General features: G+C 39.8%; 1 protein-coding gene across 2 annotated transcripts in view; it reads left to right on the top strand.

The window, feature by feature from the left end:
• The first annotated feature begins 595 nt into the window (after positions 1 to 595).
• LOC120425970 (serine/arginine repetitive matrix protein 2) overlaps positions 596 to 23,202 on the top strand; it is a 62,507-nt gene continuing 39,900 nt past the window's right edge. Inside the window, exon 1 of one of the 2 annotated variants that reach the window (XM_052710755.1) lies at positions 596 to 2,327. The gene's annotated coding sequence lies outside the window, so the exon portion shown is untranslated. The remainder of the gene's footprint in view (positions 2,328 to 23,202) is intronic. The other variant, XM_039590623.2, reaches the window with a different exon arrangement.

The following is a 23,202-nucleotide window of genomic DNA, read 5'->3' as shown; positions in this document are numbered from 1 at the left end:
GAATCTTTCACCAAAAAAGTGCCACAGATACCATCCCAAGGAATTCAATAGAGTTATCTACGTGCGCATGTATTGCGTGTACGTACACGAAAAAGATTGAGGTTAAATTTTGTACCGGCCAGCAAAACAAATGGCGTGCTAGTGTGCGTGAGATCGGGCTTAGATAACTCTATACTTGATGCCTCCCACTCCTCTCAAACCTTCATCACCGCCACCACTACTATCACCGCGTCAAACAAGTGCATTTGATGCACCCGCGTCTGCATTCAACCAGAAAAATCACACACATACACACCCGCAATCTCGCTGATCTCTTGCTGAGTGGCCCCGACAAAAGTTGTGCATTGAGTATAATCATCTAATTTATTACCTTTTTTCTCTACCTTGTCTCTTTCCCCAGACTCCAGCACCAAACACAACAACAACAATCAAAACGTCGAAGGATTACCCATTACAAAATATTTATAATTATCATCGCAGCATAACACACTTGCGACGAGTCAGCTAGGAATCCCGACCTCGAAGAGAAAATCACGAAAACAAAAAAAGGTGAGAGAAAGAGAAAATTCTCAAACAATAACACCAGAAACAACAACCAGACGTCACAAACACCACTACCGTAGTTGCACAAAGCCGAAGAGCACAAAACAAAGAGACTGCACAAAGACACACGTGCGAAAGGCCGAAGTTGCAATCGAGAGAGGGAGAGCGTTCGGCTGATTCTCTTGCTCTCTTGAAAATTGAGCCGATCGCAGCAGGCGAGCGAGCGAGCCGAGTCAGTCATTGAGATACAGTCGGCCGGTTCGGACGTGTTTGCAGATGCGGTCGTTCAGAAGCGTTCGGTCGCCCTTGGAAATAGTGATTGGGAAAAAAGGTTTTTAATTTTTTTTTTCGAGTGTGTGTGTGTGTGCGTGTATGTACACGGCAGTGGAGCGCAGCGCAGAGCACGGTGTGTGGGGGTAGAAAGGAAAACAAGAAGTAAAATATAAAAGTGCTTTTGTGTGAAACACACACACACCGCGTGAGCGAGTGTCTGTGCAAGCCAGCAGTGGATGGAGTTAAAGTGAAAAGTTACTGAAAATTTTCTGACCGTGCAGTGGAAGGCTTTAAGCCTGCTTGGATATTCCCGATTACGCACGATCTTGACGTGAGGGGGGCTTCGCTGAACACGATTCGTTGGCGTTGTGTTCCCGATCCGTACTCCGAAAGAAATCGATTACGAAATCTGTGAAACTGTAAACTACGAATGGAAGCACCTCGTGCAGAGTTGAAGGAAAGTATCAGCTCTAACGGCAAAAAAAATCCACGTGGCTTAAGTGAGGCTTGAACTCACAACCGACCATTGGTACTGATCAGCGTTCCCGATTACGCTATAGCCTAACAACTCTAGAGGATTGCGTACTTGGGACTACCCTAGAAGACGTAAAAAAGTAGTCAAATCGCAAGTGTACTTCCTCTTTGCGGGCCAGTGTTGGTGAAGTCGACGAAGAAATCTAGTTTCTCGAGGCGGTATACTTCAGCGATCGACATCTCACCATTGTTTCGTGGACGGAACGTAAAGAAGGCCAACCGAGATCCGAGTGGGTAGAGCAAGCAAGCTCGGTTTGGCAAGTCCGAAAAGTGGAGGAAAAGAACGGGAAAATGAGATGAGTTATTGTGCAATTACTGCCGGACGGCTATAAATCTTGAAAGAAAACGCGAACGAGAACGTCGACTTGGGTCGGCCGGTCGTTAAAAGAAAAACCCCCGACAAGATTTACAATTTGGGGCTCGCCGACGGTCCAATTTCGGGCTGACGATAGAACCAGTATCGAGTGCATTGTTCTGTGCAGCTCCGGAAAAAAATGTCCTATCGCTTTTGGATTACGACAAGTCGCAGCTAGCGCTACGCCCTCTCCGTGCAGTATGGATTAAGCCAGAGGTGCGCTATTTATAGTGTAGTGGTCGGTGTTGTCACACTAGAGTGTGTACGGGGCTGCGACTTAGTTGCCCTTGTGCGTGTGTGCGTGTGCGTGAGCAGTGCGCGGTGTGTAGTAGTGTGTGACCTCATTCTCGAAAACCCATTTTGGATTACAAACCGTGTGTACGGCAGCAACGACACCACCAGCAGCAGAAGTGTGTTTGAAGACGACGACGTCAACTAGCCGATGACAGCGACGACGTGTGACGATGAGGTGAATTAATTAGTGTTGTACGAAACCGGCCTCACACACGAGACATAAAAGCTCACCGGGAAAAAGAAAACGAAGAAGTAGAGGAAGACCAAGCGGATTAGTCCATGAGCGAATGCTCAAGATCGTGCGCCGTGAGAAGCTATAACGAAAAAGGTGAGTACCGACGGAAGAACCCTTTGTGAAGTGTGGTGATTAAGGAATTTCCCAGGCAAAACAGGGCAAAGTTTATTGGCTAGAATGGGCGGAAATCCCAATTGTTTTCTAAACAGGCATTTTGATGATCTTGTATGACTTGGGACTCCTTCGACGTCGTCGGGTAATACATCTTGCCTTCAAAGTTGCAATGAGTAATTTGAGCGGAAAATTAAGGCGAAAAAAACAGTTGAATGGTTGTGAAAGTGTATCAAATTTCTCGGTGGAAATATTTACGACGTTATTCCAACGTGATACCGCCCCAATGGAAAGCGGAACAAATTACAATCGCCGTAATCAGTTTAGGTAAACAGTCAATAGTAAACAGTGTACGGTTGTTTGCTTGTTCCGTTCGTTCGGAGGGTGACGCAAAAATCTCTGATTACAATTTATGTTTCTAGCAATAATAAAATTATCTCTAGAGAATTGTATCTATTTAAAGTGTTTTTGTTTCCACAAAAAAAAAACGCTTATAACTGTCAAACTGTTGAAATCACTCACAACATGAGTAAGAGACACCATCACTTCTGTCGAAAAAATGTAAATATTATGATCAGATTACATGATGCGACAAGAATTATGTGATCCATGAAATTAACCTGTCAAAATTTCTAGCCCAAAAATTTGGTTGCAAGTTATTTATTCCCTCTGTTTGATTTTACAACGGGACGTAATTTGCCAACTCGCCTGCACTGTTTACATGGTTTTACTCTAGGGGTTGGACAGAGTCAAAGTTTTTACCATCCGTTAACATGTTAACGTAGTTATTGATACACTGGTCAACATATTGACGAAAAATCAGATTCTCTTGGTAACTTTGGCAGGCCGGATGTTTTGAATTTGGCCGCTGTTTGACAGATTTCTTGGCTGTATTTTGAAGGAGTAATTAGTCAACCGGTGGACGGATTTGTACTGGAAGTTGTACTGGAAAATTCGTTAGCAAGTAGCAAGCGGCTAAAAGTCTCAAAAGTTCCACAAGAGCTTTTCAAGATAGCCACTGCACATACATCCAGACCGCGACAGGATAAAACTCCCCTCAAGAACTCTTCCAAACTCCTGAAGAGGCTTTGCAGAGAATTTCATCCCGCCACGGCCCAAACCGACATCTTGAAGAGCTCCTGTAGAACTTCTGAAAGTCCCTGCTTCTTGAAGAGAAACACCGTTCAGCAATATACGAGGTACAGCTCGTTGAACACGCTGCGAATCAAAACAATACCTTCTACAATCTTCCCATTTCCACACCGTCGTGCCACTTTCTTTCCAATTTCCCAACTCTGACCAGCAAAGAGTTGAATACAACCGTTTTTGCAATTGGGTACTAAAACCCTATGTAAATTTTTATGTACAACGGTAAAAACAAGATTAAAAACCATTTCGGATCACTTTTTTTTATTTTAACGCAAAAAAAATATTGACAAGACAACATTTTTTCGATGAATCAACTATGGTCCCCTAGGAACGAACTGTCAAGCAGGACCTTTTCTCTCAAGAAAAGCCATGAAGTTAATTTTTCAAAATTGAATTAAAAATCCATTTTAAATCCTTTGTTGTCGCTTAAAGGGACATTGTACTCAGAAAAATAAGCTCTATCGCTGTAATCAATATTGTCAGCAATCTAAGCTTCACTTTAGGACCCAATTCCAGAAAACAGAAGCGAAATCAATCTCGAAATCCGTGAATCCGTGAAATTTGCCCTTGGCCGTGAAATCTGGTCAACACCGTAAAATGCGGCGAAATTTGAAAAATCACTTGAAAAATTGCTCCTTGCGTTTAAAATTTTGATGAATTGAAACAAGCCACAAGTAGAGCATTTTGGAAACAGTTGTTAAGATATATAAAAAAATGTTGCATGGATAATTCAGATCTCATCTTTATTGAAATGCTGATTTTCACATAATTTTCAGTACAGCGAAATGGGAAAAACACAAAACAGCTTGAGGTATTTCATTTTTAAATCTCTGTTAAATTTCGAAAAACAACGATGAAGAAGTTGCAGTGTATAATCTGAGTAAAAATTCAAAATAATTCGAATATTTTAGGTAGAAATTAAGTTTTTTATGTTGATTAAAATTGCATTTTTAAATTATTTTTTGCAATTCCGTCGTAAAACTACTTTCTATTCTTGTCATTCTTGAACGACGAAATAGCCTACTTTTCTGTACCAAAAATAACAGAATCGAATAGCAACACTTTTCAAAATAAATGCTGAAAAGTTCTACTTTTCAGCACTCAAATGGGTTGAACTTTTCAGCACTTGTTTCTAAAAATAACACTTTTCAACATTTTTTTTATTAAAACGATTTATTGACAAAATACATGAAAATTTTACATAAAATTTCACTCAGTGCGTGTTTTTTGGAATTGCAAAAAATGTTGTATGGAACTCGTTGCAAAACTTGATTTTTTCAGCACTCTTCGTATTTATCCAACTCGGTGAACCTCGTTGGATAAATGTACGACTCGTGCTGAAAAAAACCTCTTTTTGCAACTTGTTGCATAAACTACTATTAAAATGTTTTTTTTTTTGTTATTATCAATACCAAATGCTGCTAAATGGAGCGATGCCTAAACTTGTTCAAAGTAATTAAAAATTGTTATTCTACTTTTGATGAATTGAAAAAGGGGTTTTGTGTGGAGAGACTTTAGCAAATTATTTTGATATTAAAGTTTTAAAAGTCTTTCAGATGTAAAACTGGACAAAATTAAACTCATAATAATGCTAAAATAACATATTTTTGCATTAATTTCAAGCAAATTTTTAATAACTGTTGTCAAACGAACGGGATCACTTTTTAGTTTGACACCCCTCTTACACGGAGTTCACACACAATACCAAACATTTGTTTCGATAGTGTGCGTGATCGCCGTGTAAAAAGTGACAGTTCGTGTCTTTTCAGTATGACTTTGATCAACCAAAGGGGTATAAACTAAAAAAGTGTCAACGAAAAAGTGACCAACCACCGGGGGTTGAGTGTATTCCCAATGAAACTGAAATAAAAAAAAATAGTACCAAATTTCTTTTATTCTAGGAATTTTGCCACTTTTACTTATTTAGTAATCGGGTTTTTTGAATTACTTAATAAGGAAAGGTGCCAAAATTCCTAGAATTTAAGAATTTAGTACTTTTATTTTTTTCAGTGTTTCAATTTCTAGGACACTTAGTCTTAGACAATCATCACATCACATGGCGAAATCTAGTCTGCAATCCGCTAAAATCACCCTAGGAGACGGTGCCAAGCCAATTCTAGAAAACTTTTTTTTCAGTGAAGTGTTATTTTCCGTCAAGATAAGTGTCAAACTCCTAAACAGTATCGAAAAATGTTTCTTTTCGATACATGTGCTGAAAAGTTGAACTTTTCAGCATCCATTAACGATGAAATGTAGACCGTTCCGTCTTTAGAGAATGACAGGAAAAATAAGTAGTTTCAAAACGGAATTGCATTTTTTTTTTCAATTTTGTTGTTGTTGAAAATATGTTCAAAATTTAAGTAACAAATTGGTCGTGTTTGCTTTTGCCGCTTTTCCACCCTCTCGCGGGTGCCTTCCACAAGTCGAATCAGCCAGTCAGTCAGTGTGTCCTTGACATTTCCAATTTACGAACGTCTAGCAGCAGCTATTCGGGGGCCAAACAATCGCACGCCGCCAGTCTTCCCACGTCCTCCTGCTCTCTCAAACAACAATTTCAGTCGGCCCTATATCCAGACCCGTGTGATGTATGGTGTATGTTGCTTCTTTTTTTGCAGGTTATTTTTCCCTCTGTTGATAAATGCCATATGGTGGTGGAGTCACGCGCCGAAAAAAAGGGGGACGAAACGTTGATCAACTGTAACGTTTTGCACCTTGTCGAAGTTAACGTAACGGCGAGGCGTTACGCTTTACTTTGAGGTTAGTTTCTTGAAATCAAACCAGAGGTTACGTTACGGTCTCAGCACAGACATTGTAGACGTTTGCAACTCCAAGTTTTGAACACGAGGGGAGCAAAACTAGCCAAGTACTAAATGCTGAACATGGTTGGATGTTCAGCTAGACATGTTACGAGGGTCGTTTCCTCCAACAATAGCGGTGCTGCTCAATCACCTGTCGAACTTTTGCTCGGCACCCAAAAGAGCCAGACGACCCTCTCTGGAAATTGTTGCCGTGGCTCATTTAGCCTAGCTCTGGCCCCAACCCAACAAAACGTTCAGATATTATAATTTATAACACATTCGCCCGCGAAAACGCGGAACGCCATCGAAACACCAAAGGGGGGAGATATATTAGGACACGGCACACGAAACGATCAATGAACTCGGCGACGACGACGTGTTTGTCAAGTCGCGCGGCGACCGTTCCTGAACTCGACGGTTGAACGCTCAACGACTCAGCTCAGCTATCGAGACAATGAACCGGTTGTCCTTGAGCGGTGCCAAGTGGTAGTGAGCCGGCGGCGGTGATTGCACACACCTAGCTGCTGCTGCTGCTACCACGTTGAGAGCGCCTATGAGGGGTAGTCTCGATTAATGACTATGCCCAAACCTGGTAGCGAAGATGGCGAGGGGGGGTCATGGCCGAGGACAATCACGAATCAATGCGGGAGTGGATTGCTGGTTCTGAACTTGGAGCTTGGTTTGATGGTCTTGACCTTTGGTTTATGAGGTTTGGAACTAGAATTCTTCATAGGAAGCTAAATTTTATTGGTAGACCATTTGCTCGATTTAATTGAATTGATTTATGGCGTTATGCAAGTTACCAACAGAGATAAGCATCGATTATTGCTTGGCCAAGTGCTTGAAGTCTTATCTTGTTATGCATGCGCCTGGACTGATTAGGTTCTACAATGGAAATTGACCTAACTTGATAAAGCAATCGAAGCAGCTGCACGCGATACCACCTGCAACGCTTTTCAAAATGAAGGATACACGGAAAAAAATCAATTCCCGTAATTGTGAATTGTGTTCATGAATTTAAGAAACATGAAAGAATTCATGAATATGGTGCATTCACGCTATAAACGTGAATACCTTCGTGGGTCTAAAATTCATGAACACAATTCACGATTTCGAGAATTGGTTTTTTCCGTGTAAATCGCCAAGCTTAGAATAGTTGAGCGATATCAATCGGTATTACGCTGATGCCCAATGACCGTGCAATTCGATCGCCTATTTCTCTGCCATTCTGAAATGGGTCTTTGCAAGCTGCACGAGGGCTAACACCACCTGGTATGATAAAAGCCGTATCAGCATAATCCTAGTCTGATACAGGCTATACCTTTCCCATAATTTCGCAGCGGGCTTGTAGATATTGGTATTGGGATACCAACTAAGGAGCTCTGGTTTGAATCTCAGCTGCAAAAGAGACGATTAGAGCTTACAAAAGATCTTCGCTTCGCTCCTATACGGTTCAAAACGATTTCCTTGGAGCAGGGGTGTGTTTATGGGTAGATTGGCGTAGATGACATCTACTTACCTGTTTGATTTTATTTATTTATTTTTATAAGGAAAAATATTCAAGTTAAAAGATACACAGCTAAAAATGCAGTAATTAAGCTGCGTGTAAAATACCTGGATGTAAAATAAATATTGCATTATTTTATGCAATTTTATGTGATTTTACACCCTGAAATTTGTAGCCCATCAGTATGGGAAACCTACTTGACCGAAATGTCAAGCTGATATATGCGTTTATCTTTACAGCTTTTCATCAGTCTGATGACCGAGTGGGCTAAGGCGCCAGTCCTTACTGTTGGTGCTGGGTTTGAATCCCGTCGGTTGCAACTTTTTTTTGTGTTTGCAAAAAAATTACATGCAGTGTGTAATATTAAGTGTTTATTTTAACGAAGCTGATGTACATGCTCTTGCATGCGAATTTACCATCGGATTTTTTGCTGTGTATGTTTGACCAAAAAAGGGATTGCACCAATTTCTTGGCTCAATTTTGAAGCGCCCTTTCTTTTATTCAAGTCATTTGCACTTTTTCTGGACATTTCAGTGTCCCAGTGTCGTGCTGTCGCAGTTGGTCGAAAAGTCGTCAAGTCGAGGAGCGATTTTTTTTTTTGAAAATTTGTCTGGAGGTGCCTCTACGACTTCAAAAATTGAAATGAATACTCAATATGAAAATTTGACTGGAGGCGCCCCTAAGACTTAAAAAATTGGTTTGAAATTCTCAATATAAAAATTTGACTGGAAGCGCCCCTACGACTTTAAAAAATGTATTGAAATTCTCAATTTGAAAATTTGACTGGAGGCGTCCCTACGACTTAAAAAATTGTGTTAAAATTCTCAGTACAGAAATTTAACTGGAGGCGCCCCTAAGCCTTAAAAACTGTATCGAAATTCTCAATATGAATATTTGACTGGAGGGGCACCCCAACGAATTAAAAAATTGTATTGAAATTCTCAATATGAAAATTTGACTGGAGGTGCCCCTACGACTTAAAAAATTGTATTGAAATTCTCAATATGGAAATTTGACTGAAGGTGCCCCTACGACTTAAAAAATAGTATTGAAATACTCAATATGAAAATGTGACTGGAGGCGCCCCTACGACTTGAAAAATTGTATTGAAATTCTCAATATGAAAATTTGACTGGAGGCGCCCCTAAGACTTAAAAATTGAATTGAAATTCTCAATATGAAAATTTGACTGGAGGCGCCCCTACGACTTAAAAATGGTATTGAAATTCTCAATATGGAAATTTGACTGAAGGCGCCCCTACGACTTAAAAAATTGTATTGAAATTCTCAATATGAAAATTTGACTGGAGGCGCCCCTACGACTTAAAAAATTGTATTGAAATACTCAATATGAAAATGTGACTGGAGGCCAGGGAAGGGAAATAAGTACCTGCACCTGTAGTAAGGTAACTACGATAAGCACCGAACTTTAAAATATTTGGGTGCGGTGCTGGTGCATATTTTTAAAACAAGGTAACTATGACTTGTCTTTCTTTGTTACCACAGAAAAAATAACTGTTGTCAACATTGTCATTTAGAACTTGGTTTTTGGTCAGTTCCCAGCAGATTTTGTACTTCTTGAGGAGCAAAAAAGAAACAAAAAAAAGTAAGTTTATTAAAACTCATCTGAAAAATTCCCACATTTCTCAGCAAGTTATGGTCCAATTTTCAATGTTGAAAAATGAAACATTTGTGGAACGCTGTGATCTTTTCGAGAAAAATATTTTGAAATTTCGAGCTTGGTGACTTTTGGTCAATCTGCTTCCACCAAGTTAAAAGTTACTTAAAACTGACAAACTCTCCTAAATCGAAAAATCCCTTCAAACCTCTTTTTTTATTACTCCGTGATAACACAAACACCCTTCCAAAGAGGAGACTTATCCGGCCAAATTGACACCAGTCGTGCGTTTTGGGACCCCCCCCCCCTCCCCTCCCCTTTCACCTACACTAATTCCTTGTGAACATTAGTGGCAGAGGATTTGTGTCGTCGGTTACATCGCATTATTGTCCCGGACCCTCTCTCCCCTGGTGACACCGGAAGCAGTTTTAATTAAACACGGCTCAGGCCAGACAGTTTAAACAGTTTATCGTGCGGGCTTGCTCTTTTGGTGGTTTTGCCCTCCCCGGGGGGGGGGATTTACCTTGTAAATGTTTGATCTCTGGAGAGATTTTCCAGGTATGGTACGAATTTTTAGATATTGAGGGATTAAGAAGCTACTCATTGATAAAACAAAAAATAAAAGAACACCAAACCAGAAATCTCGAGCTAAACATACCACACTGATGGCCATAAAGTGGTTCAATTTATCTCGATAAACGCTTCCAATCATCCACAAACTAGCTGAATCGTTGTCCTTTCGTACGATTTCACCATTCTATGGTGTCGTTTCCGACACAGAGTTTTCCCTCATAAAACTTGGCCAACACGTTCGTTGTCTTTCGCTTTTCATGGCGCTCATGAGAGCGAAGAAGAAAAAAAAACTTTTTCCAAATAAAACGAACCTCTTACACACACCATACGGACGGGGGCAGTGTTGCCAGCTATGACGAGCAGCCGGGCTGGGATGACTGGGTTCTTCAAACGAGAAGAAATCGAATCTGCTTCTCGGAAAACAATTTCATTCGGGGGGAGGTCCTCCGATGGGATGAGCTTTTTTCCCTATTCTTTTTCTTCCCTTCCAGTAGTGTTTGTTCCTTCCGCCATATGAGTATTATGTTTATGCTCAATGTCATCGGCAGCAGAGGCGCACAGCTTTCAGCGTACTTACAGGCAACCAACACACACACACGCACTCAAGTATAAGTATTACTCACGTATGAATAATGTATCAATACGGAGAGGGGGGAGGGCCCATAAATAAAAGATGGCGCCCACCGGCCGTGGTGATGGCACATCCTTTGAGAAAAAGGCTCAGGATGGCGCAGCCTTTGTTGTCTTTAGAACTTGAGAATCGTAAAAAATCATATTGAAAATTTATTTAACATCTTTTATGCTGGTAATTATTCTGCCCGCTTGCCCCATAGTGCATCGATTTCCGATTTTTCAGCTTGGATGAGATTTAAAAAACATAGTTTTGTTTTGATTGCAAACTTGATTATACATTAAAAACTGAAGTCAGATTTTTTGTTTACAATTTTTTTTTCCAAAAAACCGCCTTTTTAAAATTCATAGCTTGGCGTCAAATTTTGTGCCAAAAGTTGCAGTTTTTTGTCCCCCAAAAACAAATCACAAAAATTTAATAATAAAAAATACCGAATTTGGGAAATTGTTTTTTTTTTGGTTTAAAAAAATCTTATAAAAATGTGCAATTTTTTTCCGTGTGCCTATTATTTTCTTAACAGTCCTCATCAATACCTACAAAATTTGCCTTTACAAATCGATCAGAAAATTCCTTCAAAAGTTACAGATTTTCGAATATTTACGAACAATTGTTGTATGAAGAGCTGTCAAAATTGTATGGAGAATTGTATGAGTGAACCAATGACACAAAATGGCTGTTTTGGTCAATGAGAAGGCCCGCACAAAGTTTGAGCCGAATCGAAACATATAAAACATAAAAATAAAAAATGACCGATTTCGTAAACTAATGCGTCCATCCCGGGAATTCCTAGGACAAAATTTCCGGGAATTCCCGAATCCCGGGAATTTTCATATTTTGTGCCGGGAATTCCTGAAATTTGAAAAAAATATATACAATTTTGATCTGGAACTTAAGACCTCTATTCCACGTCAAACAGGACCTTTCCAAATAAAAAGTGCTCCGATTTGGCTCAACTTTGGAGTGGGGGTTCTTTGACCCAAATAATTAGACCCGTATTTTTATGCTTGGCGATTAGAGTGCTTCTATCCGAAATAGAGTGGTTCAAAAAAATAAAAAATCTGGGTTTTTTGGACGCGCCGCGCGCAAAAACGGGAAAATGACGGAAAGAGTATGTACCAAAATTTTCGCAACTAAAATTGGTTCAGTCGTTCCGGAGATATGATTTTTTGAAAAATGTGCTTTTGGCGAAAATCGATGAAAAATGCCATTTTTTTGATCACCCTATTTCGGATAGGAGCACCCTAACCACCAAACAAAAAAAATACGGTTCTTATTATTTGGGTCAAAGAACCCTTTTTCCAAATTTGAGCCAAATCGGAGCACTTTTGATTTGAAAACTTCCTGTTTGACGAGGAATGGCTGTAGATTGAATAGATGATAGATGAACAGTCGAAGACTAAGTTATGAATAACATTTTTTTAGTATTTAAATTAACATTAATTTAGTTTCTTAGAGGAGAATGTTAAAAAATTAAATTTACAGCTACGCAAAATGCCTGATGCTTTAATTATTTTCTTTTAAATTTTATGTATTTTAAAAAGACACGGTGCTATATTTACGTATATTAAAAATTTAAATTTGGCATCCGGGACAATTCAGGACAAATGTAACAAATTAAGACAGATTTTTAAGCCAAATTTTTGGCGTAATGTTTTGATATTTTTGGTTGTTTTCGGTTACAACAGGAACAAAACAATTGGTACACTGATTTCCAAACTTGTTGCTTTAAATTCTCCCGTATTCAGACTGTAGACCCGATTTTCCCCAGTTTTGGTAGTAACTTGAAGATAATTTTGGAAATATATTTTTTAAATATGTTTTATATAAAACATGAAATTTTATTCATATCTAAAATTTTACATTGACTGGTATCATTTTATTTGTTGTAATTTCTTGTTTTTTTAAGACATTAAAAAAAATAAGGGTCATGACACGTAAAAATAATAGAAGTGTAAAATTTTAAGATTCTTATTTATACAGCAAAGAACAACAACAATTTTTAATTTCTTCTAAGCTTTTGAAAATGTTCTGTCCTTGTTAAAATTGAAGAGTATATTATCATTAATTAACATTATTGAGCAGATTCTATGATTTTAAGCTTGAAAATCATATCAAACATAATTAAAACGTAGATTTTATGACCTTAAATAAAATTTCCGGGATTCCGGAAATTCCCGGGATTCAAAAAAATATTTTTCCCGTTTCCCGGGAAACTCAAAACCTTTGAAAATTGAACGCCCTAATGTGAATACGAAAAACTAACTTAATCCACCTATGTGGTTGGAGCCTTCCTCACAACAGTGGCTGTACACAAATTTCATCTATTTTTATTTACATCGATATCACATAAGTGGCCATATCTCGAGACAGGGTTGCCAGATCTTCAATGTTTTGCTTTTGTTGGAAAGGTCTTTTGATAACCTAACCAACGTTGGGTCGGATAGTGGAGCCGGACATAGTTTACATACATTTAAGTGAGATCCGGCTTCAAAAAAGTACATCAATATTACTTAAGTGGCCATATCTCGAGACAGGGTTGCCAGATCTTCAATGTTTTGCACTCGTTGGAAAGGTCTTTTGATAACCTAACCAACAATGGGTCGGATGGTGGATCCGTACATAGTTTACATACATTTAATTGAGATCCGGCTTCAAAAAAGTACATCAATATCACTTAAGTGGCCATATCTCGAGACAGGGTTGCCAGATCTTCAATGTTTTGGACTCGTTGGAAAGTTCTTTTGATAACCTAACCAACAATAGGTCGGATGGTGGAGCCGGACATAGTTTACATACATTTAAGTGAGATCCGGCTTCAAAAAAGTACATCAATATCATTTAAGTGGCCATATCTCGAGACAGGGTTGCCAGATCTTCAATGTTTTGGACTCGTTGGAAAGGTCTTTTTATAACCTAACCAACAATAGGTCGGATGATGGATCCGGACATAGTTTACATACATTTAAGTAAGATCCGGCTTCAAAAAAGTACATCAATATCATTTAAGTGGCCATATCTCGAGACAGGGTTGCCAGATCTTCAATGTTTTGGACTCGTTGGAAAGTTCTTTTGATAACCTAACCAACAATAGGTCGGATGGTGGATCCGTACATAGTTTACATACAGTTAAGTGAGATCCAAATATATGTGAAAACACATTTTTATACATAACTTTTGAACTACTTATCGAAACTTCAATCTGTATAAAACTCGATCTATGGGACCCTAAACCAAGTCGAATGCAACAAGTTCGGGTCAAATCGGTTCAGCCAGTGCCGAGAAACATGAGCTAGTTTGTTGGTCACATACATACATACACACACACATACACACACACATACACACACACATACACACAGACATTTGTTCAGTTTTCGATTCTGAGTCGATATGTATACATGAAGGTGGGTCTACGACGTTTTTATACGAAGTTCATTTTTAGAGCAGGATTATAGCCTTACCTCAGTGAGGAAGGCAAAAAGTCATAAGTGTATGATTTAAGAGGAATTTTTTTTCGCTGTAAACTTGTACTTAAAAATCATTTACCCCATTTTCAGATGTTATAAAGGATTTTATTTGGGATTTTTAAACACTTTCGACAAATTTTATAAAGTGCACCCTTTTTAGAATTTTGCACAATTTTTTTTCCAATTCCGTCGTGAAACTACTTACTTTTCCTGTCAATCTTGAACGACGAAATAGCCTACTTTTCTGTACCAAAAATAACAGAATCGAATAGCAACACTTTTCAAAAAAAAATGCTGAAAAGTTCTACTTTTCAGCACTCAAATGGGTGCTGAAAAGTTGAACTTTTCAGCACTTGTTTCTAACATTTTTTGATTTAAACGATTTATTGACAAAATACATGAAAATTTGACATAAAATTTCACTCAGTGTGTGTTTTTTGGAATTGCAAAAAATGTTGTATGGAACTCGTTGCAAAACTTGATTTTTTCAGCACTCTTCGTATTTATCCAACTCGGTGAACCTCGTTGGATAAATGTACGCATCGTGCTGAAAAAATCCTCTTTTTGCAACTTGTTGCATAAACTACTATTTTCGCTTTTTTAATACTTGCCAATGTTTGATGTTGCTAATGTCTGTTTGCTGAGGAGCAGAGGGAAAAACCCGCATTTGAGGATATTTGTATGTTAAAAAAAAATATTTTAAGATTTTTGAAAATAAATTTAAGCAACACAGCTGTTTTTGAGTATAATAAAAATAACAACCATGTTTTTAATTTTTATTGTTGCCAACAGGGTTTTTAGGTCAAAATTGAAAAAAAAAATCAGGCCAAGTATCGAACAAAAATCTGGAAAAATCTGGCAGATAAAAATCTTACAATTATGAATAGGTTTGGGGAAAGAGGATATGAATTAGTTAAAAAATTAGTAGAATTTGGATAATTTTCTTGATTTTCCGGCCTCAAAAATATTGAATTAATATTGTTAATTCAAAAAATATTTACCATAATTTTCGATTTCCTAATAAAATCGTTAATTTTTTTCAAAAAATGTTGCACATTGCAAGAAAATTAAAATTCTGGAAAAATCGGTCAAAATCTGCCACAGATAATGATTAATCTTTAATCTGACTGACACTTGAAAATCTGGCAACCCTGGTTGCCAATTCCATTATTTTTTTTTTGTAATTAGCTTCGGCCCTGTCTGTTTGTGGAGACCCCAAAGTTCATGTTTCCCCTTTAGTTTAGCCTGCGCTGATATTTTGTTAGTCGGTGTAATCATTATTTTATAAATGTTCGATTACCGTTCAAAAATACGACTTAGCTGTCTGTGAGGCAATTCAAACCCACCCACCCCTGGATTCAAACTGATGCCCTTTAGGTTGTGAGTCAGGACCAAACATTTACTTCCCCATCCGACGGAAAGGCTCTACTGACAGATCCCGCTATCGTTGTTAAAAAAACGTAATACCCGTTGCATAAAACCTGCCTTCGCACCGCTTCTCGGGAAGCTTCGCTTCCGGAGCGGTAAACAAAAACAAAAACAGATTGAAAAAACAACCTTCGGCCCACGACCAACGCCATCTTGCGAGCAAAATAATAACATTTTCCGCGGAAAATGGCGCACCAGCGCGCTAAGAAATAAACCGTAAACAAGAGCCACCATATGTAAATGTAATTTGACACGTGCGATGACGGACGCGAGCAACGCCGTCCCACGTGGTGGTCCGTGGGCCAGATGGATGGAATTGCGGCCATTCAGGCGGAGAGGGCGTTTGTTGTAAACAGGAGGTGGGCTGCTGTTGTTGTTTGTTGTTGGAGAAATGTGACACGTTACTTGGTCGTAGGAGGAGAAGTGGCCCGTTACGTCTGTTCATCTGTGGTTGTCATTTTTATTACCTGTAATGGAGAAAGGGAAATGAAAGAGGTTAGATACAAATACAGAAGGGCGGTGTAGAATTTAATTAAAATGAACTTAAAGGCGTTTTTCTAAAGATTTTTTAAAACAAAGTTCTTGTACTAAAGTTTACCCACAAACTTAACAGCTCCCAACAAGCCGTCATAACTTGTCTTGACTCGACTTGGCACTCTCTTACAAAAGCCCATAAAACTCATCCACTGTCCTTTCCACCCACACAGAGCAGGGCCTCTCCAGCAGAGCTTCTGGGTTTACTCTCCGGAAGCTCCAGTGCCACGGTTCGCATTTGTCGGTGTGTTCGTGTCAGTCTGAATAGCCCATAAATTACTTTGTGATGGAAAGCTCTTTGCCTGCATCCATCCCGCAGGGTTGTACGCAAGGTTGGGTTGTTCAACACACCACACACACTCTGTACCGTCCGTCCTCCTGGGTGAGTGCTAATGTCAAGTGCAACTATGTGTGTCACATACACACACACACACATACAAAAATATGTTACATAATCAAAAATCAAATTAATCGCTCTACAGCATTGCCTTGGCGTTCTCGATTGTGAGATTCCTACTCGAAACTAGGTGTCCGAAGGCTTGATTGTTGAGGCAATTGCAAACCTCTTTTTACGCCTTAGCTTCCATCCACCTGGGATTCGAACTGACGAACTTTGGATTGTTAGTCCAACTGCCTACCAGCGACTCCACCGAGACAGGACCCAGGGAGACGACTCCTACACTTGGACTGAGCTAACGACCTAACCTCTAGGTTAGACCGGGACCAACATTTACTTCCCGTCCGACGGAAGGCGTGATCAGACACATCTCGTCTCGAAAAATGCCACCGGGACCTTCTGGGATCGAACCTAGGCCGACTGGGTGAGAGGCAATCACGCTTACCCCTAAACCACGGGTCCCGGCCCATGTTACAATGTGGCCATAACTAGACATCAGTGACTGAATTGTGAGTGTAGATCTTGAGAAGAAAACGGCTTCGAGTCCTATTTTTGAACAGACTTCCGAATTGGTAAAAAAAACACTGCCTTCAAGCGACTTTATTTAAACTTCTACCCGGAATAGGGTCAATTGGCGTGGAGGCAACAAATCCTTTAAAAAGATGAGACAATGTGAAATTGAACCGTGAGTAATACAAGATGTTGTTGGTGGAGCTATTTAAACTTAATGAAGAGCCAATTTGAACGCTGGACACAATCCCCGATCTCTATGAGAAACGTTTCAAAAATGTCATCCGTCAATTCTCGCAAGGCCAAATCCGTGCTGAGGGAAATGCTGCGGCAATTCTTCCAGTTTTCAAAAAATTGCAAGAAGCAAGAAGAATGACATGTAAGCTACAGCTATTATCTTCATATCTACATACAAATTTCATCAACCTAATGCCGAAATTTAAAAAAAACGTTGCAAAAAATAAGCACCTTCAATCTGGGGTGCTTATTATAAGCACCCAAAATAATGGGTACTGGTGACAACTAAAGCACTGCACCTTTGATATTTCGCAAATCATGGTGCCTATGTTCGTTCCCTGCTGGAGGCGCCCCTTACAACTAAAAATTGTATTGAAATTCTTAATATAGAAATTTGACTGAAGGCGCCCCTACAACTTAAAAAATTGTATTGAAATTTTTAATATGGAAATTTGACTGGATGCGCCCCTACGACTTAAAAAATTGAAATTGAAATTCTCAACACGAAAATTTGACTTGAGGCGCCCCTTACGACTAAAAACTGTATTGAAAATCTTAATACGGAAATTTGACTGGAGGCGCCCCTACGACTTAAGAAATTGTATTGAAATTCTAAATATGGAAATTTGACTGGAGGCGCCCTTATGACTGAAAAAAATTGGCTTGAAGTTAGACGGTTTTGAGATTTGTTCTGATATAGGCTATACTTATCCAAAATTTCACTACCGGTTCAGCTAGAAATCTCAGCTGCAGCAGAACCTATTTGAGTTTACAAAAGATCTTCGTTTCGCTCGTAGACGATGACTTTAGCGGATTTGGTAAGAGGCTAAGGGAAATTCTCCATGCTATCCTTTTGTGATGTATGGTTAAACTTTTTTTTTAATTTCGCTGCCGGTTCATCAGGGAATTTCAGTTGCAAAACAACCTATTTGTGCTTAAAAAAAGATCTTCGCTTCGCTCATAGACGGTGATTTTAGCGGATTTTCTTAAGGGTATAAGGGAAATTTTCCACGGTATCTCCAAACAAGTTTCACTTGGAGTTGGATGGCTTTGAGAGGTAGAGGGTCATGAGTCAGGATGCGCGTTTAAGGGATACTTGTGGTGCACTGTCAATGTTCCCAGAGGCAAACGAAGCACGGTATTCACGAGAATCCGAACTACCTGTAAACTCAACACAAAGACGCTTGATTGTTCAAACTGGTGACCCTTTTCGAACAGCAAACAGGTCCCTTAAACGCGCATCAGAAATGTGGCACAATTCCTGGAAGAACACGTCCAATCGAGTCCCAGCAACGCCCTCTCCCTAACCTGAATCGTAGACGAATGCGACCGAGCACAACAACAATAGCAGCCTTTTCAAAGGACTACACCACGCGGGTTTGAGGTGGAGGAAAGGTCAGCCGAATCGGTCCCCGGGATTGGGGTGCGCCCGACCTGCCAGACAGAATCGATACTCTCGCGAAGAAGGTGAGGAAGAAGTGAGAGGTTGGGTTGGGTCGGGTGATAATCTCGGGTCGTCAATCAATGCTGTCCGGGGGTGTCTGCGCTCGGTCCTAGGACAAGAAAGACCGAGCGCGTTCGAGGGGGATGAATTGTTTTGAAATTTGATACGAAGTAGCAGCTGAGCGGGGTTCCGACGAGTTTAGACTGCAGCGATTTATTAGGCAAGTTTCTGGTTTGGACGCGTAATTCGCCATTGGCTCCCCAAAAGACGCACTAATTGGACTCATTTCTCATGCAACACATGCACGGAACGACTCCCGGTGATTTCCCGGGGTTTACTTTCGATTAGTTTGCATACGCTGGGCGCACGATTTGCGTCTTCTTCGTTGCAGCAGCGCAATCTTGATAAATGGCAGCAATCAACGTTGACGTACGGGCGGTGCGAATGCCCTTAAGCGTTGCTATATTTAGAGCATTCCACCGCGCGCAGGCAGGCAGGCAACATTGTGTTCGCCGCCATCAATGGACGCGCGATAAGAGAGCAGAACTACAACCTGACACGGTTGGCAACACTGCTGCTGCCGCTCGAAACCGTAAACATCGCTAATCTACCACAGTACCGCGCGAGACTACACAGTAGGCGACGATAATGGCGCAACTTGGTCGTGTGATCGTTTGTTTACAAATACAGCGTCCGCGCAGCATACTACGATGGCGAAGTCGACGAAATCGGGAGCGAGTGGCGTTCTTAGTAGGCGAGTTAAGCGGCAGCCAAAAACCTCGTTCAGGGACGTTGTAATTAGCTGGATGGAAGGGGACTTGGAGTGTGGGCATTGAACCTCGTCAGCTCAATGACAGGGCCAGCCTGAACCAAGATGGCGGCGACCGGTTTTCGGAAGGGCGCAATTTTGACGGAGCTCAAAGTAGGCGCCAGTCTTAAAAAGAAACACGTTCGCTGGGGACACGTGTTGTGCAGTAAGAAACGACGCAAGCGAGAGCTGTCACCGGAGTGGAGGTCGTAGAAAACATGTCGGCACGTGCCGCCTAGGCAAACAAGGGGCTCACCCACCGAAGTATCGACCTATTTATAGCAGGCACAGTGATGTTGGCGCAGCGTTTCAGACTGCTGAGGGTTGTTGTTTTCAATTATGTTGTAGCAAGGAGAGTTTTGACACATCTAAGTAGGCTTTGTTGTAAATAGTTACAACGGTGGGCCAGGCCCACCTCTTTAAGGTTACCGCAGAGATGATTCTCCAAACACCAAGATAATAGTCTGATTTGAGATCTAATCAATTTATTTATGACATTCAAGATGTTACGGTGGACTTCCGATTCCGATTGCGTGAATGCAGCACCGTCAAAGGCAACAATTCGCACCAGCGTTCCGATGGAAACAGTCTCGTCAATAGCGGAATCTTGTCTGTGTTGTTGCCCTCATAAATAATTAAAGTCGCACTTCGTTCACCGCCGCCACCGTCGTCGTTCTCTTTTTATATATTCCCGTGTTGTATCTCGGTTGAAAATGCACATAAATTTCAATTCCGCCGAGTCGCGGTCGCTCTCCCAGGCCGGAGGTTTCCTCGTTCTTGCGCCATCTGTTGGCAGTCTAGCGGTTTGCGCGATATCTCCCTCTGTCTGTGGTGGTATAGTTTCGCGCCGCACTTTAGCACGATAACACCAATACCAAGTAGGTGTGCTGCGCTCTCTGCGTGAGAGATCGAGATCGAGTTCGAGCTGCTGCAACCGGATTTGTATAATCACCTCGGTGGTCGCCCCCCTCCCCGTCGGTTCCACCGGTGAAATCCGGAAGTAGTTGATCGCGCGCATAAGCAATTACGGCGAGCAAGTTATTAAATTCATTTCTTCAACTTCTTCGTTGTGCCACTTTTTCTTCCCACCTCGCCGTTCCGGTGCGCTAATCTGGGCGGTGGGGCATTATTCAACTCCCAAGCAAGTGAACCGGTATTTTCCAACCGGGGGTCGAGTACCGTTGCTTGCTGAAAAGTCGACCTCCATTTTGCTGAAAATGATTCAGCAAGTCTCCGAATAAAGATCGCTCGCACATTAGTCAGCGGAAAGCATTCTTCGAGAAGGAGGAGGAGGAGGAGTAAGGAGTTGGCCTTGACATTGAACTCCTGTCGCGCGACGGTCAACCGGAAGTTGAGGGCGGCGGGTTCCCATGCGTGTGGGGAATGGTAATGAGTAACGGAATCCACTGGCTGGGAGTGCGCTGTCGGTCAGTTGAAACGTTTGTAGGTGGGAAGGAGGCAATTTTCGGGCCTGTTATTGTCGGCGCGGTATCCGGAACAGCTGTTGTGGTGCCGAAAGTGTGGAACAGGTGGGTTTATTCATGGATAATAGTTTGGAAGTATAAATTGAAGGAATCCGCTCGAATATTTCATTTATTTATATTTCTAAATTTATGATTTTACAAATTTTATTAAGAATTGTTTCCCATCGGCCATGGAACATAATCAATCAAACGAAATGTAAATTCTGAAATTTTCACATGATTTGATGTAAATTTTCAGCCACCTGCATTTAAATTTACATTTTTATCATGATACCTTTTTGAGTTTGATTTATCTTGTTACATTTTTTTCTGTGTAGTTGAAGTCGATAGAAGGCAATAACAACATATTTAAAATTTCAAGCATTATTTTCAAAACAAATATCATTAAATAATGGAAAAACTGTTTTGTCTTCTTCTTTGGAATCATGTCTTTTCCTGATTTTTGTTCTTAAAGATCAAAATTTGAAAAAGCATAAAAAATCCAACTTCTATAAACGTATCTGCATCTTGAGACAGGATTGCCAGATCGTCAATACTACGGACTTGTTTGAAAGGCATCAAAAAATACATAAATGTCACTAAAGTGGTCATAACTTGAAACATGGTTGCCAGATCGTCAATTTATCTTAATTTTAAGGCAAAAATCAATCCGGCCCGCGGGTAAGATCGATTTTTCACTTGATATTTAGGCATAAAAACGACGATATTTTTCCAAACATTTGTCAAAATTAATTTCACATGGTGTCATCTGAGAACCGATTCAATCAAATAAACCATTCAAAAATGGGCAATTTTCAAAAATGTGAAAATTTAGTCAAAAAGGTTGGACAGGCCTGTTGTTAAGGTACAAATGTGGGTTTTAAAATATTTGTATTTTTGTTGGTGAAAAATACGTTTTTTTCGAATTTTGAGTACCGTAAACCGGGGTGAGATTGATAGGATTTCAATAAATTTATGGATTTTTTACAACTTATAATGTTTTTCTCACGATTTTTATTTTTAAAACATGTACTGGGGTAGGCTCCATGTCCATGCACTATTTTTGAAAAAAAATTTTTTTCAATAGTGTTTAAAAAATAGTTAATAGCTAAAAAAATTAAAGTTTGAATTTCCGGGTGACTTTGATAGTCAACATTTTTCTTGTTAAAATCAGATTTTAAGTGCTTTAATTTTATTTTTGCAATTCCGTCGTGAAACTACTTACTTTTCCTGTCATTCTTGAACGATGAAATAGCCTACTTTTCTGTACCAATAATAACAGAATCGAATAGCAACACTTTTCAAAATAAATGCTGAAAAGTTCTACTTTTCAGCACTGAAATGGGTGCTGAAAAGTTGAACTTTTCAGCACTTGTTTCGAAAAGTAACACTTTTCAACATTTTTTTGATTCAAATGATTTATTGACAAAATATATGAAATTTTTTTTCTTAAAATTCCATTCAATGGGTGTTTTTCGGAATTGCAAAAAATGTTGTATGGAACTCGTTGCAAAACTTGATTTTTTCAGCACTCGTCGTATTTATCCAACTCGGTGAACCTCGTTGGATAAATGTACGACTCGTGCTGAAAAAATCCTCTTTTTGCAACATGTTGCATAAACTACTATTTTATGTCAAATGTACCATTACAGTCAATACTGGATTATCCGAAGGCCTTGGCAAAATTTGACTTAGGATAATCAAATCACGAAAAAATGTTTTTTTCGTTGTCTTATTTTTAATTGTTGAGCGTTAATATGATCCTTAAACTCCGTAAACTACTCTTAAGTGATTAAGACATTTTTAATCCAGGATGGCGGCCCGGATTATCTTGTTGGCGGCCATGGAACTGTTACAACACCGTTTTTCTATTTCTGATGCAGAAATTACAACTTTCAATCAAATTTAAACTTATGCCGCATGCTTGGCCGAGCACACGAGAGGGAGTTTGGTTTGCCGAATTTTGGCAATCTGGGAAATATTGAGGTTTGGACAAGTTAGAGTAAAAAGTGGTCAGAATAATTAACCAAGGTCATCGGTGCATGGTTTGACATTTCGTTGTGCTTCACACTGAAATGAGTTTGGAGAAACATAATGGAACATAATGAATTGCAAAAAATAATAAAAGCAGAAAAGCAGAAAAGCAGAAAAGCAGAAAAGCAGAAAAGCAGAAAAGCAGAAAAGCAGAAAAGCAAAAAAGCAAAAAAGCAAAAAAGCAAAAAAGCAAAAAAACAAAAAAAGCAAAAAAGCAAAAAAGCAAAAAAGCAAAAAAGCAAAAAAGCAAAAAAGCAAA

The sequence above is a fragment of the Culex pipiens genome, chromosome 3, assembly GCF_016801865.2.
Source record: "Culex pipiens pallens isolate TS chromosome 3, TS_CPP_V2, whole genome shotgun sequence".
NCBI lineage: Eukaryota > Metazoa > Arthropoda > Insecta > Diptera > Culicidae > Culex > Culex pipiens.
The sequence above is the reverse complement of the archived record's forward strand: the minus strand, read 5'-3'. Positions and strand labels throughout refer to the sequence as shown.